This window comes from Schistocerca gregaria, unplaced genomic scaffold (assembly GCF_023897955.1).
Source record: "Schistocerca gregaria isolate iqSchGreg1 unplaced genomic scaffold, iqSchGreg1.2 ptg000228l, whole genome shotgun sequence".
In the NCBI taxonomy this organism is placed as follows: Eukaryota; Metazoa; Arthropoda; class Insecta; order Orthoptera; family Acrididae; genus Schistocerca; species Schistocerca gregaria.
In genome coordinates, this window is record NW_026061747.1 from 980,655 (window position 1) to 996,471 (window position 15,817).

Consider the following 15,817-nt stretch of genomic DNA (forward strand, 5'->3'; position numbering starts at 1 on the left):
AAATTCCGTGAGAAGATTCCGCCGCAACGAAAAACGCCTTCGTTTTGATGACGTCCTCCCCTAACTGTGTATCATGCAGTGACACTCTCTCCCCTATTCCATATTAATACAAAACGAGCAGCGCTTCTTTGAAGTTTCTCGATGTACTCCGTTAATTCCATCTGGTAACAATCCCACACCGCGCAGCAGTACTTCGAAAGGAGACGGACAAGCACAGTGTAGCTAGACTCATCAGTAGATCTGTTACATATTCTAACTGTTCCGCCAAAAAAACGCAGTCTTTGGTTTGTCTTCTCCGCATCATTTTCTCTCTCTTCTTTCCACTTAAGTAGTTCGTAACTGTAATTCTTAGGTATTAATTTAAAATTACGGCTTTTAGATTTGATTTATCGTGTAGCCGATGTTTAACGGATTTCTATTAGCACTCTTGCGGATAACCCCACACTTTTCTTAACTTTGCGCTAATTGCCAACTGCCAACTTTCGAACCATACAGATATCTTTACTAAATCGTTTTGCAACCGATTTCGATCTTCTAATGACTTTACTAGACATTACCTACAAACAGTGATCGTAGATGGCAACTACTCATGATCGCAACAGAGTTGCACTGGACACGGGGAGAAGAACATTTTTCCATAACACATCCGTCAGTAGTTCTCTTTGATGAACAGGATGTGCTTCACTTCAGCAACTGCTTCATTTCTGCACTACAATAGGGTGTCTCACGGAGACCTAGGAGCTATAAAGGGCTTGGAAAATCTCTGTCGGCTAGTCTCATAGTCTTTAAACCGGAGATGCTTATTTTGCTGTAATTGGTTTTGTGGAACCGAGAATTCATTAAGATCTTCTCTTGCAATGCTGCGTGGTGATTGCCCTGTAATCGCCTTAATGAGCTCCGGTCTTATTGCCAAAGGTAATTCAAACTGAGTTCGTGGATGTTATAAATGCATAAGATCCAAAGATAATGAGATGTAGATTGTTTACATAGGAAAGTATCACTTTGCTTATGTCACCGAGAAATACTGGCAATGAGTGTTGTGTATAGAGTGACTAACTTATACTTCTCCACAGTACTGCTTGTGAGTCAGGTAGATCTGTGGTACATCTACATCTACATCTACATCTACACGACTACTCTGCAATTCACATTTAAGTGCTTGGCAGAGGGTTCATCGAACCACAATCATACTATCTCTCTACTGTTCCACTCGCGAACAGCGAGCGGGAAAAACGAACACCTAAACCTTTCTGTTCGAGCTCTGATTTCTCTTATTTTATTTTGATGATCATTCCTACCTATGTAGGTTGGGCTCAACAAAATATTTTCGCATTCGGAAGAGAAAGTTGTTGACTGAAATTTCGTAAAAAGGTCTCGCCGCGACGAAAAACGTCTGTGCTGTAATGACTTCCATCCCAACTCGTGTATCATATCTGCCACACTCTCTCCCCTATAACGTGATAATACAAAACGAGCTGCCCTTTTTTGCACCCTTTCGATGTCCTCCGTCAATCCCACCTGGTAAGGATCCCACACCGCGCAGCAATATTCTAACAGAGGACGAACGAGTGTAGTGTAAGCTGTCTCTTTAGTGGACTTGTTGGGCTCGCCTTCCCGACAATATTATCTATGTGGTCCTTCCAACTGAAGTTGTTCGTAATTTTAACACCCAGGTACTTAGTTGAATTGACAGCCTTGAGAATTGTACTATTTATCGAGTAATCGAATTCCAACGGATTTCTTTTGGAACTCATGTGGATCATCTCACACTTTTCGTTATTTAGCGTCAACTGCCACCTTACATACCATACAGCAATCTTTTCTAAATCGCTTTGCAACTGATACTGGTCTTCGGATGACCTTACTAGACGGTAAATTACAGCATCATCTGCGAACAGTCTAAGAGGACTGCTCAGATTGTCACCCAGGTCATTTATATAGATCAGGAACAGTAGAGGTCCCAGGACGCTTCCCTGGGGAACACCTGATATCACTTCAGTTTTACTCGATGATTTGCCGTCTATTACTACGAACTGCGACCTTCCTGACAGGAAATCACGAATCCAGTCGCACAACTGAGACGATACCCCATAGCTCCGCAGCTTGATTAGAAGTCGCTTTTGAGGAACGGTGTCAAAAGCTTTCCATAAATCTAGAAATACGGAATCAACTTGAGATCCCCTGTCGATAGCGGCCATTACTTCGTGCGAATAAAGAGCTAGCTGCGTTGCACAAGAGCGATGTTTTCTGAAGCCATGCTGATTACGTGTCAATAGATCGTTCCCTTCGAGGTGATTCATAATGTTTGAATACAGTATATGCTCCAAAACCCTACTGCAAACCGACGTCAATGATATAGATCTGTAGTTAAATGGATTACTCCTACTACCCTTCTTGAACACTGGTGCGACCTGCGCAATTTTCCAATCTGTAGGTACAGATCTATCGGTGAGCGAGCGGTTGTATATGAGTGCTAAGTAGGGAGCTATAGTATCAGCGTAATCTGAAAGGAACCTAATCGGTATACAATCTGGACCTGAAGACTTGCCCGTATCAAGCGATTAGAGTTGCTTTGCAACCCCTAAGGTATCTACTTCTAAGAGACTCATGCTAGCAGATGTTCGTGTTTCAAATTCTTGAATATCCCATTCGTCTTCCTTGGTGAAGGAATTTCGGAAAACTGCGTTCAATAACTCCGCTTTAGCGGCACAGTCGTCGATAACAGTACCATCGGCACTGCGCAGCGAAGGTATTGACTGCGTCTTGCGGCTTGTGTACTTTACATCGACCAGAATTTCTTCGGATTTTCTACCAAATTTCGAGACAAAGTTTCGTTGTGGAACCTATTAAAGGCATCTCGCATCGAAGTACGTGCCAAATTTCGCGCGTCTGTAAATATTAGACCACCTTCGGGATTTCGCGTTCTTCTGAACTTCGCATGATTTTTCCGTTGCCTCTGCAACAGCGTTCGGACCTTTTTTGTGTACCACGGGGGATCCGTTCCATCTCTTACCAATTTATGAGGTATAAATATCTCAATTGCTGTTGCTACTATATCTTTGAATTTGAGCCACATCTCGTCTACATTCGCATAGTCAGTTCGGAAGGAATGGAAATTGTCTGTTAGGAAGGCTTCTAGTGGCACTTTATCCGCTTTTTTAAATAAAATTATTTTGCGTTTGTTTCTGATGGATTTGGAAGAAATGGTATTGAGCCTAGCTACAATGACCTTGTGATCACTAATCCCTGTATCAGTCATGATGTTCTCTATCAGCTCTGGATTGTTTGTGGCTAAGAGGTCAAGTATGTTTTCGCAACCATTTACAATTCGCGTGGGTTCGTGGACTAACTGCTCGAAATAATTTTCGGAGAAAGCATTTAGGACAATCTCCGCAGACGTTTTCTGCCTACCACCGGTTTTGAACAAGTATTTTTGCCAACATACCAACTATAACCGTATGACTGGGGTATTTATTTGTTACGAGACTCAAACTTTCTCTGAACTGTTCCGCAACTGTATCATCGGAGTCTTGGGGTCGGTAGAAGGAGCCAGTTATTAACTTAATTCGGCTGTTAAGTATAACCTCCACAGACACCAATTCGCACGGAGTATCTACTTCGACTTCACTACAAGATAAACCACAACTGACAGACACAAACACTCCACCACCAATTCTGCCTGATCTATCTTTCCTGAATACCGTCTGAGACTTCGTAAAAATTTCTGCGGAACTTATTTCAGGCTTTAGCCAGCTTTCTGTACCTATAACGATATCAGCTTCTCTGCTTTCTATTAGCGCTTGAAGCTCAGGGACTTTTCCAGCGCAACTACAACAATTTACAACTATAATTCCGACTGTTCCTTGATCCAAGCACGTTCTGTATTTGCCAAGCACCCTTTGGCATTGCAGCCCATCCCGCACTTTCCCGAGGCCATCTAACCTAAAAAACCGCCCAGTCCACGCCACACAGCCTCTGCTACCCATGTAGCCGCCAGATGAGTGTAGTGAACTCCTGACCTATTCAGCGGAACCCGAAACCCCACCAACCTATGGCGCAAGTCAAGGAATCTGCAGCCAATACGGTCGCCAAACCGTCTGAGCCTTTGATTCAGACCCTCCACCCGGCTCTGCACCAAAGGTCCGCAGTCGGTTCTGTCAACGATGCTGCAGATGGTGAGCTCTGCCTTCATCTCGTAAGCAAGACCGGCAGCCTTCACCAAATCAGATAGCCGCTGGAATCCAGAGAGAATTTCCTCAGATCCAAAACGACACACGTCATTAGTGCCGACATGTGCCACCACCTGCAGCTGGCTGCACCCTGTGCTCTTCATGGCATCCGGAAGGACCCTTTCCACATCAGGAATGACTCCTCCCGGAATGCACACGGAGTGCACACTGGATTTCTTCCCCTCCTCAGCCGCCGTATCCCTAAGGGGCCCCATTACGCGCCTAACATTGGATCTCCCAACTACCAGTAAGCCTACCCTCTGCGATTGCCCGGACCTTGAAGGCTGACAATGATCCTCTGAAATAGGGCAGGCAGCTGCATCTGGCTCAGCCAGAGACAGTGCCTGAAACCGGTTTGTCAGACACACCGGGGAGGCTTTCTGATCAGCCTCCGGGGACGCCTTTCGCTGCCTGCCAGGCCTTGGAACGACCTCCCAATCAACCACAGGCGAGGGCTCAGCGCCACTGCGGGCGGCAACCGGGGCAACCACAGCGGCAGACCAATAACTTAGGTTATCTGAACATGAGAGAAACTACAGATTAAGAAAGAAAAGTTAAACCTTTGCTAATTATCTGATAACAGAAAACTAATCGCTCAAATTATGTTGATTGTAAGATTTTACATTCTGTAAAGAATATCAAAAGGATGATCCACCTGGAAATACTTGAAATGACGAAACATATGACTCAGAATGCCATGTTAGTATTAAATGACAAAACTCAGTTTCCTTGGGTCTCTGAGTGGAGGACCATCCTGCAGGTGATGTGCTGTTCATTAGGTAGGTTTGTTGCAGATACTGTTCACCTCTCCAGAGGCATATTTTGTAGTGCTGTTCTACAAACACAGTAGCTTTGATTGGAAGCATCAATATATCGCTATGACATCACACAATCTGACGATGTATTTGGTATTTATGTATCACAGTGTGGTATTTGTTATACATAGAATATCTTTGGTTAGAAATTCTTTATTATGTATTAGACGAGACGTCACTATTTCTACCAATTTCTTCATTTCTAACACTATGACGTAACACACACACTAGTAATGGAGTGGTGGCTTAGCAGTGATCCGTAAATCGGAACCACGCTGGACTGTGATTGGCAGATAGAGTCACAATGGCGACGTGACGCCGGGAAAAGTGTGGTGGAAAATACGTAAAATTGTGGAAAATCTGGTAGCAATAAGAAAAAGAAAGAAAAATACATAAAACTGAGGAATACACAAAAAAATATGAAAATGGGTGAAAACTACAAAAAAATATGGAATAATGAGAGTACTTCCTGGATGCGGCATCCGCTGGTGCCTCTAATTATATAATACTGGTATTAACAAGTATAACTCAAGTGACATGACTTAATGTAATTCGTTACAAACAAATAGCCATTGGCTGATGCCCCCCCCCCCCCCCCCCCCGTGCTTTACAGCTCTGGAGTAGCCCCTCGCACTCAAGTGTCCCAGTTATAAAAGAGGGGAGGAGGTAATGCTTGATCCTCATTGCTTAGAGGGGAGAGTAAGTGAGCCGGTTGTCGTCACCTTTGTCACATGACAAAGTTGCCTCGATGACTACTCTGGGGACTTTAATCAATTCTCACTGGTTCTCGGGGAATAGGGAGGGGGGGGGGGGGAGTTTTCCAAGCATTCCCAAGTTGGTAACCTGACACCTAATGTAAGATATTTGCAGATTCAACACACCTATCCTGCAGTCCTCCATTGCCTCAATAGACATCTCTGCTGGCCAACGTCCCGTACTGAACAGAAAGACTTGCTATGTGGGTCCCATTAAATAATGTAGACGGCATTAGCACATCTGCATCTTAGCAGGATGACCAACTGAAAATAGAATGTTTGCAGTGGTGCACATGTACATTTAGATTGGAGATCTGCATCTCAAGATTGCACATAGACCGAGTATTGGGGACTGAAGACGCCAAATAAACTGTTTCAGCGCAGTGGCTCCGGGGTAAACTGACCTTATGGCATCTTCCTCAACCGAATCAGTGCATGGCAGCTAGGAGAGAAGGAGCGCAACGTCAAACTGATAAATGGGCTCATACTGTCAAGTTCTTTGTAACTTGACATGATTATGTAATCACTGAAATAGCGTCACACATGCAGTAACCACTCACAGACAGCAAGTGCAGCTCTAGCAGTGGAGGGTGTACGCATAGCGTGTCAGGGGACGCGGAAAACGGTGCAGTCGTTGATAGGAAAAGGAGAAACTGAATTGGCGACCAAAAGGGCACGACAATTGTTTTTCGAGCCAGGGATGGAAGCGGCTAAGTTTAAAAATTGTTCGCTGTCACCGTGGCTGAAGCATGAAGTCAACGGTAAGACGGCGCTAACCAAACCTGGCGCCAGTGGAAGTGTAGTGCAGCGCGCCCCACAGATGACAGGAGTGAATGATGGCTGTGGAGACGTGTACGGCCGAAGAGACGAGCAGCTGTTGAGCAGCTGGCCGCCCATCTTAGCCGAGGGGCTGCCGACTGCGTCTCCTCAGCGGCCGTTCACCACACGATGCTGTGTCTGAACCTCTACAGCAGGCGCCCGCTTCAGGTCAGCATGCTGACCGCTGTTCGTCGTCGACAGAGGCTGGAATTCGCAGCCCAGTACCGTAATTGGACGTCCACCCAGTGGCAACAGATGGCCTCATCACGTGGTTCCCGTTTTTATGGTCCACTAGACTGAGAGCTGCTGGCGTTTATGGCTAGAAACATCTAAAAGAAAACACCCGGCAACAGTCGTCAGAAGAGTCCAGGCCAGAGGCGGGAGCGTTGTGGTATTGGGAACGTTTTCATGGCAAACCCTGAACAGTTTTGTGAACGAAACGGCATTCGTCATCTAACAAGTGCTCCGTTTCACCCGCAGACCAGCGGACAAGCAGATCGCTTCATACGGACTTGCAAACAACAGTGGCCAAGCTTCTCACCACCTACACATTTACTATAATACAGAATAAAATCTGATTAATAGTTTAAATTAAAAACCTCGGAATGGTGTTTTATTGTAAAATTATTAAGATTCTAATTCGGAACAGGCGCTGCAACTCTTTTCCGCCTCCTATCGCTCACACCCACGAGACGGACCATCACTGCCGGAACTTCTGCACGGCCGCAGCCATAGGTCAGTGCTTCAGTTGCTACACCCACCACAGCACCCGGTGCCGCGAATGGGCCGCAGGTACCGCTTCGTGCCGCGTAATCTTGTTTTTTTTTTTTGTACTGTTTATGGCAACAGTGAGCGCTGGTGCAAGAGGCGTGGTTCAGGAACGCATTGGCTCTTTACATATTTGATTGCAGCTTCGAATGGTTTGCACCGTCGCCATCAGAACCAAATTCGTGCGTGTCATCTCTCCACCATTCTGCTGCTTTTCTTCCCCCATGTTCACTGCCTCACAGGGGCGCACGGCCTTCGCAGATGCCCGCTGGTGCCACCAAGAAACAGATGGACGATACGCCCTCGCCCTACCGTACCCGCTCGCCGACCCAATGGAGGTGGACATGGCATCAGCATCGCCGTCGCCCTCGTCGCCCCAGGACACGCCCTTAGGCCTGGATGTGCGGCCTGGCAGCAGTTTTCTGGAGTGCGTTGCTGTTGCCTCACAAGCCAGAAGGCAGGGTACAGCCAGAAGCACGCCATTCTCCACAGCTACGGCTCCTCGCTCATCTCTACGTCCAGCATCCTGCCTCCCTCCCCATTGTCATTAACTGCCTCACTACACGGCAACGGTGCGCCATTTCGGGGGGAGGGGGGGGGAGGTAATGTGCTGGCATAAGCTCTCGCCAGCACAGCAGGTGACACAGAGGTTGTGAGAAGATTGATTGTAGTCACCGGAGCAAGCGAGCCTATCGGGAGAGAGGCCAAAGACGCACTCGCAAACAATGTGCCGCCAGCGCCCTCTCGACCTCCAGTATTTAGATCGCCGCCGCAGATTTGGGGTGGAGAGGGGGGTAGTCAGCAGGCGTCCAGTGAGTCAACGAACTGAGTCATCAGTCACAGCCTAATGGGAGTCGAAATCGCAGTTAGCTCAGCCTCTAGCTCACAGTCAGTACCTAGCCATCAGAATAGTGTGCATAGTCCAGGTCTTGTGTGAAGTAAAAGTCGGCCATCTTAAGTAACTTCTTGTTCTTATAAGTAAAGAACCCTGTTAATACACCCATGCACCTTTTGTTATAGAAGAGGATACTGGGCACCAAACAACATGCTCTCCTTGCTTCCCACAGTACAAGTCTACAGTGACAACAAGACGACACAAAATTCCTTGAATGATCTTGTCATTCTGGAAGCCACAGTGGATCAACACAAATATGCGTCGATGTCAACCTCTACATGCAGTTTGTTTTTCCTAAGCGCGATGGCATCTACCAGCAGGACAATGCAACGAGTCACACAGCTCACAGTGTACGAGTGGTTTCAAAGAGTGGCTGGATGGGGCTGCTCGTTCCATGCTTGCTCAGCTGAGACAAGTAGCCAGGCTGGCCACGGCTGTAGACTTGGCACGGCTCCACATCCCTGCCGGTACCTTCCAGAACCTCAGCGACTCTCTTCCCACGCGTCTCCCAGCACTCTTAGCCGCAAAGTCATCCGACAGATGGTCATATTAATGTGAGTGCACATTGGAAGTCACAGGCAGCACTGCAGCCCTGCACGCCTTAGAGCTGAAGAGTGGGAAGCAATCAGGGCGCCATGGTTCTCAGACACTTTGTACCTCCTGTAAACCTCCAGAGGCAAAGAAGTAAGGAAGGCTGCATAGCACTGGCGTAACGGGATATTAAGGTTTGTGTTGGGATAGCAACATTCTAACGAAATACGACACAATTAAATAAGAAACACCTCGAATATGTCGCTCTTGAATATCATAAGAATTCTCTTCATTATTAAGTACCGTACAAAAAATTTATTACCATTAACGTATTCACTGGTATTGAAATGCATAGTGTAAAGGCATTGGCCATGTATGTGTGTAATGTCCTTAGAACTACTTAAAACCAACTAACCCAAGTTCTAAGGGACTGATGACCTCAGATGTTAAGTCCCACAGTGCTCAGAGCCATTTCGTAGAGGCCTGTAAGCGTAAAATCGTTAGTTCGAATTTCGCTATTAGCATTCACTTTTACTTTTATTTAAATACCGAATTTATGATAATATGGAAACGTTTCTTATCAAGTATCGAATCACATTTTTTAATAAAAATAACGTACTTTTTAAAATTTATTGGGTACAAAAATGCGAAACATCAGATACAAAATAAACCCTATTTTCATTTCTAGAGATTGAACTGCGTTGTTGATGTACAACTTTCTTATTTAATAAACGCGTTTCGCCTCTCTATATCAAATTTTTACGCGGTCAGTAATTCGATATGGAGAGATTTTATTATCATTAAAGACTATGAGATAATGTCAGTTAATAACATTTTCATTTGTTAATAAATGTGAAACATAAATACTAAAAATAGACATTGCTACTAGCAAGATTCGAATCACAGCTACGCTCCTTTTTACTTTTCCCATTTAGCTCCGTCTTACGCTCACCATAAAAGAATTCCTAAGTTGATGGAGGCTTGTAGCTCGTAACGGTATTTTCCTCACAGGATTCGACCTGATTCCTCTTCCAGAATGCTTAAGTAACCCTCTCAAAACTATAACCTGGTCTTTGTACAAGGTGAGCTACTTCGTGAAAAGCAGAGAAACAACTTCTTCATGCAAAAGAATGGAATAAACTGTGAAGTAACACTCCTCTTCGCAAAATTGTTAAACATCGTCACGCGAAGAAAGGAAGTTATAACAAATTACTCTGGAAGACAACAAGAAAAAGGCTCCTCTTCACAGGAAAAACAAGCAATAACAACTCTTCTTAAAAAAACAATCAAAATACATGTACATCGGCCATTAATCTATTTTACTGGGAGAAATTTCTAGAAAATTGCAGGAAAATTATTTCTATTTCTGTTGTAAGTTGGTTATTAAAACTACTGTTGCATATTTAAGTAGTCACTAACGCCCGTTGTGTCTCTCGTTGAAGTGAGTATGTAAGGGACAATGTGAGTCACGTACCACACGCAAATGTTATGTTAGAACTGCCAATCCGATGGTAATATACACTGAAAAGCCAAAGAAACTGGTACACCTGCCTAATATCGTGTAGGTCCCCCACGAACACACAAGTGCCGCAACACGACGTGGCATGGACTCGACTAACGTCTGAAGTAATGCCGTACAGAACTGACGCTGTGAATCCTGCAGGGCTGTCCATAAATCCATAAGAATACGAGGGGGTGGAGATCTCTTCTGAACAGCACGTTGCAAGGCATCCCAGATATGCTCAATAATTTTCGTGGCTGCGCACCTTGGTGGCCAACGTAAGTGTTTAAATTCAGAAAAGTGTTCCTGGAGCCACTCTGAGGCAATTCTGGACGTGTAGGGTGTCGCACTGTCCTGCTGAAATTGCCCACGTCCGTCGGAAAGCACAATGAAAGTGAACGGATGCAGGTGATCAGACAGGATGCTTAGGAACGTGTCAGAGTAGTATCTAGACGTATCAGGGGTCCCATATCATTCCAACTGCATTGAAATTTGCAGCAATTTTCGGAAGGACTGCACTTCTGTCACATTGAACGATTCTCTTCGGTCGTCGTTGGTCCCGTTCTTGCCGAATATTTTTCCGGCCACAGCGATGTCGGGAATTATATGTTTTGCCGGATTTCTGATATTCACGGTACCCTCGTGAAATCCTCGTACGGGAAAATCCCCAATTCTTCGCTACCTCGGAGATGCTGTGTCCCATCGCTCGTGCGTGGACAGTAACATCCCGTTCAAACTCACAATCATGACCTATTGTAGCAGCCTTGACAGGTCTAACGACTGCGCGAAACACTTGTCTTACGTAGGCGTTGCCGACCGCAGCGCCGTATTCTCCCTGTTTACATACCTCTCTGTTTGAATACGCATGCCTATACCAGTTTCTTTGGTGCTTCAGTCTATTTTCTAGCGGTATGGTTGAAGGCGCCGTGTGCGTGACACGGGCCAATCATTTCGCTGCACACTCACTTGCGGAGGAATATATTAAGAAGATAACTATAAGAGTTCTGTGAAGGTTACAGAACTTCCGAGTATATTAAGCAAAGGCGATATTTCAACCTTTTTTGAGAACTGTGTCGTACTATACGTACGCAAGGAAGTACACGTGCGACACTGACCTTGAACTGCGGTAGGTATGAAGGAAGTGGCAGAGGGCAATTCAGCAAGGTCCTCTCGTCTGCCTCAGAGCAGGTTACAGCAACGGAGCGTATCCGGTATCGGGACATCATTGTCGTTTCTTTCGTGTCAGAAGCGCTACTTGAAATTTCTCTATAGAGCGTAAGAACACGTTTGCAGGAAATTGTTGGTCCACTTTATCAGTTTTGATGCAATTTTTGTGATGGCGTAGTGGCGCTATCGCAGGTCAAAAACGACACACTCAGAAAATGTTCGTTAAAAAAAATTGTTAGTAATGCGAGCAATATCGTTTCTTTTTTGCGAGTTAGTAGTATATCGGTCAAATATAGTAATGGAAATCCTAATCACTTACAGTCTTGACCAGTAACCCTCGCAATACTCGCATTACCAGGGGGGGGGGGGGGGGGGTACTTTGTACCCACCTTTTGAAAATATTGAAATGTACTCGGGTACTTTATTTTCTTAAGTTTTGTAAAAAATGTTTGTTGTCTTTGATGAAATCTTCTTACAGATTTTATGATTGTTTTACATTTTTCGTTTAAGATTAATCCGAAATTTTAAGTTGAAGGGAGGTGGTCATAATGTCTTACCCCCTTGGTAGTAGATGAGACTTCCCACAATGTTTGTCTTACTCCACAAATAACAGCATTATATGACCTTAGAACACATGGAAATTATATTTCTCTGGACTGATAGCAACAATAGTCCCAACAATGATTCATTTCCCTTTGTTTCTTTATTGTTTCCTGTTCAGTGGCACTTAGTTCAGTCTTAATACAACTGTGCTTCAAAACTTGTCGACATTCACTTACTGATGGAGAAATACCACAGATTTTGGAAGAAGCTACGGCTTCTCAAATGGAATCTGATCAAACTGAAGCTGTAGTGAGTGGACCTGAAGAGGATTGTGTTGTGCGCTAGGATGTGGACAGTGATAGAGCACTTACAAAGCTGATGATGAACTCTGGGTACCTGAAACTGATGACGTCGCAGTTTGCGAGGTTAGTGACAAGGATATTACAAGCACTGGAAAAATTTACACCTCCAAACCACCTCAAATTAGAAGACGAGTAGCAGAAAACACAGTGAAAGAAAGAGAAGGCATAAGAGACGAAGGTAAACTAGGAACAATAACAGACATATTTGAAGAGTTTTTGATCCAGAAATTGTCAACATCATAATAAAGCATACCAATCAAGAAGCATTGAGGCAGAAAATACCCAAGACAGACAGACAGACAGACAGACCTGCGTTCATAGCGTATATAGGACTATTTATTATAATGGGGAAGGAAAACGACAGTAAGTCATCATTTATAGATTTATGGTTCTATACTTAAGGAATGTTTGTTTATACTGCTACAAGTCGTACCAGATTCGAGCAGCTTACTAAAGTAATAAGATTTGATCACAGAGAGTCACGAAGCGATCGCAATAAACGTGATAAGTTTGCTGCAATACAAGAAGTTTTTGATAAAAAGAATGAATTTTGTGCAAAATATTATTCTGTTGGGATTCACACTGTTATTGATAAAAAGTTTCCATTGTTCCGTGGCAGGTGTCCCGTCAAGGTCTTCGTGAAGGAAAAGCATGGTAAATACGGTGTACTTACACGCATGCTCACAGACGCTAAAACCAGATATGTTATCTGCACGGAGCCTTATGCTGGGAAAAGAAATAATGGTACACAGCACTCAAATTCCGCTGCAGCTGTGGTCAAACGCCTGAAAGTTCCTATACATAATTCAGTGAGAAAGGTCACCACATATAGATATTACACTTCAATTGATTTGGCCGAAGATCTATAGAGGAATCACAAGCTGACTCTCGTGGGAACATTACAAGCTAATTGGAAACACATACCTCAAGAACTGAGAGACATCTCAAGACGAGAATTACATATTAGTGTTGGAAATATTCCAATCACAATTGTATCCCCCGTAAAAAACCCAAAAGAAATCTGCTATTTCTATCATCTGATCATAAATTTATACTATAATGAGACTAAAGGTGGCGTTGACATGATAGATCAAATGGTGAGGAAATATTCAACTAAGAGGGCTACAAGAAGGTGGGCGCTATCTCTTTTCTGTACTCTTGTGTACATAGCAGTGGTGAATAGGTCTACACTATTTTTGTTGAACATGCCGGACTGGGATAAGAAGAACCTAGTAAGTGACGACTTATTCTTCAAGAACTTGGACTACAGCTCGCGAAACCATACACTGAAGAAAGGGCTAAAATATTTCTGGACTGCCAAAGCCTGTAGTTTCAAGAATGGAGGGTATTCTCAGAGGAAAATCCAGCAGGACTACGGTGCAAAGGAAGCTCATGGAGGTAAAGGTAGATGTCTTTTGTGTGTTAGTGAAAGCCTTTCAAAAGCAGAAAAGTACAACAAAGTGAACAAAACAATAATAGTCTGCCACAATTGTAAGAGGTACATATGTGCAAAACAGCAAAAAACTGTTGTATGTTCCAAGCCCAAGAAAGTCGTGAATAATTACTCTCACGACACTATGTTATGTACATAACATATATTTCTATATTACCTCAGGTATTTGTAACTATTTTAATTATAGTAAAGTGCACTTCAATAGTATTATAACGACTTTTACTACTAATTTTTCTCAAGATAGACTTACTTAACTTAGAAGTGAAGTAAGTGAAAGGTTAAAACTGTTTTCAAAAATGCATTTTATAAGACATATTGAGGTACTGGATCCTGACTATGTTCAATAGATCTTTCAAAAGTATGCTATTAACGCAATTTAAAAACAATTAATGAAACGTTTTTATTTTATAAATTCTTTACGGTGGGTACAAAGTAGCCCCCCCGCCCCCCTCTCTTTGGTAATACACGTTACTGAAAATGGCTTGGTATTGCGAGTGTTAAAACTGCACTGGAAGGACAGTAAATAACTAAATCTTCTCACTGTGTACTTCACACAAATTATATACATGTTTGTATGTATATGTGTATGTATGTATGTTCGTTAAACACACCTGCCTAAACCACAGGACGAATTTCAACCAAACTTGGTGCACGTATCATTTACTGAGTGGAAAGGAGCACTGTGGTGGTAAGGACCACAAGGGGTGGGGGTGGGGGATGGGAGTGCAAAACCAGCGCAGCCCACGAGCGAGAACACCCACTCTTCAGTCATCCAGCATTTGTAGCTCAGATCACTTACAGACTTGCAATAAACTTGACACATAATTTCAAATCTTTACGAAACTTTTTCTCTCTCATAACACCAAAAAATAATGAAAACAAAAAAAAAATGTCGCTTACTACAGTGTTGCTGTTCACTTGGCAAGTGACGTTTTAATTAATTGGGTATTTGTTGCTAACGTTTTCGTGGCAAATTTTTTATGCAGACAGTATTCGCCTATAGCTCTGAATGTAGCAGAAAATTACATCGTGGAACGACATTTACACTCCTGGAAATTGAAATAAGAATACCGTGAATTCATTGTCCCAGGAAGGGGAAACTTTATTGACACATTCCTGGGCTCAGATACATTACATGATCACACTGACAGAACCACAGGCACATCGACATAGGCAACAGAGCATGCACAATGTCGGCACCAGTACAGTGTATATCCACCTTTCGCAGCAATGCAGGCTGCTATTCTCCCATGGAGACGATCGTAGAGATGCTGGATGTAGTCCTGTGGAACGGCTTGCCATGCCATTTCCACCTGGCGCCTCAGTTGGACCAGCGTTCGTGCTGGACGTGCAGACCGCGTGAGACGACGCTTAATCCAGTCCCAAACATGCTCAATGGGGGACAGATCCGGAGATCTTGCTGGCCAGGGTAGTTCACTTACACTTTCTAGAGTACGTTGGGTCGATCGGGATACATGCGGACTTGCATTGTCCTGTTGGAACAGCAAGTTCCCTTGCTGGTCTAGGAATGGCAGAACGATGGGTTCGATGACGGTTTGGATGTACTGTGCAATATTCAGTGTCCCCTCGACGATCACTAGAGGTGTACGGCCAGTGTAGGAGATCGCTCCCTACACCATGATGCCGGGTGTTGGCCCTGTGTGCCTCGGTCGTATGCAGTCCTGATTGTGGCGCTCACCTGCACGGCACCAAACACGCATACGACCATCATTGGCGCCAAGGCAGAAGCGACTCTCATCGCTGAAGACGACACGTCTCCATTCGTCCCTCCATTCACGCCTGTCGTGACACCACTGGAGGCGGGCTGCACGATGTTGGGGCGTGAGCGGAAGACGGCCTAAAAGTGTGCGGGACCGTAGCCCAGCTTCGTGGAGACGGTTGCGAATGGTCCTCGCCGATACCCCAGGAGCAACAGTGTCCCTAATTTGCTTGGAAGTGGCGGTGCGGTCCCCTACGGC